Source organism: Physella acuta, unplaced genomic scaffold, assembly GCF_028476545.2.
Source record: "Physella acuta isolate Inbredline_101_S28 unplaced genomic scaffold, ASM2847654v3 ptg001014l, whole genome shotgun sequence".
NCBI lineage: Eukaryota > Metazoa > Mollusca > Gastropoda > Physidae > Physella > Physella acuta.
The window spans coordinates 197,501-200,954 of record NW_026732531.1 but is presented as its reverse complement, the minus strand read 5'-3'; positions in this window follow the sequence as shown (position 1 = coordinate 200,954).

The window sequence follows — 3,454 nt, the reverse complement described above, 5'->3', positions numbered from 1 at the left end:
TCAGTAAACACAAAACAGTAGGCCATTACGGCTATTCCAAACACATTGAGCTCACTTCTATTTATTAACTTTACACTGTAGTGTAGACTTTTCATAACATTCTAGTAGGCTACAATTATACTAGTATTACTAGTAGTGTGTACTGAATGAATAGGCTTTCGTTTTCAAAATATTTGTTTATGCGGCTCATTGTAATGGCTATTGGAAGCTTCCAGCAAAAGCTGGTTCAGTCCGGCAACTGTTGCCACACCAGAAAGACGACAGACATGTATGTAAGGAATGAGGAATGAGGGAGCATGACATGTCGGCACCTTTTGCTGTAATTGAGGTCTAATTTGTGTTCCGATAGAAAATCCAGTAAAAATCGTACTCAAAATATACTTTTGTGCTGGGTTTATGAGTGAAAATTACAAAAAATGATTGTTATAATGATTGCCATGTTATTATTAAATAAGTTGTATCGTTTTTTCCTGTTTTGTAAATTTTTTAATGTTTGGAAAAAATGTCCTACATTCCTGACGGTACTTATAAGTACCAATATATGTTTGGGACCTTAAACATTTATGAAACAAAATTTCCTTCGACATATGCTTTAAATGTGCCAAAAGCAATATGATAACACATTGTTTAAGAAAAAAGGTCATTCGGAACCTAATTCCGTAATTAAAGGGTTAAGACAATATCTATCAAGATACAGACAATAGACACAGGTCTATCAGAAAGAGAAAAAGACGTCAGACACGATTTGAAGCTACACAAAACAAAATAGGACTGGTTTTTTGTACTAGTGTCAGTGAGTGCAACACCGATGTAAAGGTAAAGGGAATTATCCTGGTGTGGCGTGAGTGTGACGTGAGCGTGACGCGACAATGTTACCGATGACGTAGGATGCAACAGTGAAGACAGTTGGGGGTTAGTCATTATAGGAAAATGACGTGTATTGATATTGTATAGTATTAGTGTTTGATAATAAAGTTAATTATATTTCATGATCGAAGTTGTTGATATCGTTAATTAGTGTCGTCGGAAAATAAGAGTGTTCCTCTTCTCATCACAAGTTTATAGTTGAAGTATTAGTTATAGGAGTAGTCTTCATACAGATTCATAGAGAAACCCATACAAATCCCCCATCACATACAGTACGTGAAGCCTTTGCGATATTGTAACCGTGGAAATCACGCCAGTCGCCAAAGTGTATTCTACCTCACTATTACACAGAGTGATTAACGTACACAAGACTTTTTAATACAACACGTCCTGGGGTGTGCTCTGAGATCGTGTGCAAACACGTGCCTCGACGTATGTGATAAAAAATATAACGCAGGTATTGTGTACATTTTAATAACTCAGTTTTAGAAAACAAGGTCACACGTCTCAGCCATTTATATACCACACTTATCACACCTGATATAAAGATATAACTATGTTAATGCAGTTTTATTCTTTCGCCAATATAATTAATTATTAAAAAAATAAAAATATAATTCGGTCAAAATCTAAATAAGATTTTTTTAAAATGTTTCTTCTTCCAACTGTTTTATGTTTGAAATTATTCGTGTCATTATAATAACACTCACGTGTCGTTTTATTTCTCCATTAAGCTTAACTCTTGTACTATAAAAAAAAAAGAGAGAGAGAGAGAGAGAGAGAGAGAGAGAGAGAGAGAGGAAAAGTGAAAGAGAGAGGGGGAGAGAGAGAGAAAGATAGAGAAAATCATCGATAAATTACATTCTTTTACTGACGTATTTTCTTTTCTTCTTATAATCCTTACAAACATAAACGATTGGAAATTCAACCCAGTCGCTATTTATTTATTCAGTACTAAATTTATATCTTGCTTTTTTCTTTGTGTTTAGTTTATTAATGACAACGTTCTTCTAGATTTGTGAATAAAAGGCTTGCCGTCACACAAACTTAACATAACTGGTCGTAACATAACTGGTCGGTTATTTTCTCATTCTACTGAATTTAAATTATATCCAGCTCGCTAACAAGATCTTAAATAGTGTATTACATTTAATATGCTCTTTCAAAACTGCGCATATTATTTTGAAATTAAGTACTGTAATTGAGCCTTTAAGTGTTATACACTTTAAAAATACAGACACATGAATAAGTAATTAGAATGTTCCTATGTTTTTCATGTCGTCTTTGTCAAGATGCGATGTTCTGGAGTGTTTGCTAATGTAATACTAAATTACAAAATTAATTACGCCCCGGTCGTGCCTATGTTCATCCGCATTAGAGACCTCAGCATGTGAAAAGATAGTTGGTCGTAGCACTATGCCCAGCCACCTTCGTTCATTTGTTAGTTACCCAGTATTATTAGACGTTCCACTGATTTGAAACCGGGTTTACAACTCAAGACTCTACCGCTAGGCCACGCCGTCACATCTGGTTCTGTCATACATTTAATTTGTAAACAACAAATAAAAAATTAATAGAAACATTTTAACGATCGTCGTTAAAAGAAAATGTGTGGGCCTCATGTACAACCCATTAATCCATCACTGTCAATAAATCAGGTGTTTATTATTTCTTTTTCTATACTTATGAGATAAACCTAGTCGTATCACAACCGCTCCAACAAGGCGCCAAGGTTAGGTTTTAATTCAAATTAATTAATTACATAAAAACGTCCCTTACCGACCTGTCATTTCAAACAACTTGACTTAACATTCAAAACAAATTAATTCTCACGTTATGTTGTGATTTCGAACGATGCAATTAGCCCGACCAGTAGGTATATAGATTTTTAAAATTATATTAGGCTTAGAGCGTTATAGATTTCGTCTATCACTAGCGGGTCCTTGTTTGGTTAGCTATTAGACGGATTGTTTATAAAGGCACGTGTTGAAGTAAAACACGTATTTTTTTAGCCATTAGAGAGAATTTGGCGTTGGTGAGTGTTTTCATTGAGAAAAAATGTTGTGAGTGGTTTTTATTAGGTAAATAATATGGGTTGTCATTTAAACATTCAATAGGTCACTTTATTCACATAAAACAGAAGTCTGTCAAAAAATTAAATTTATTATGCAGGAGCTAATTTAAAGACTTCTAAATACCCCCCCCCCCCCCCTTACCCCCGCCCCCGTTAATTTCACAGCCTTGAAGATTAATATCTCAAATATTGCATCTACGGACTTTTATATACCTACAAATATAACTATCTAAAACACACTTCTAATAACATATGCCAAGCATATTTTTGTAGATTTTATCGTAATGAAATGAATGGATAAATATGTTATTGTTGCAATTATCTAGATATGCACGACATTATTGGATCGGCATGGTCGAGGTTGGAGAGTGGATGGCTGCCAACACGACAATTACCTAGTTCAAATCTTTTGACAGATGATGCTAATGCACTTTGCTAACCAGGAATTTAGTCGAATTTCCCATTCATCCATCAGAATATCGGTCTATTTTTTTATGTATACGTTCACATTTA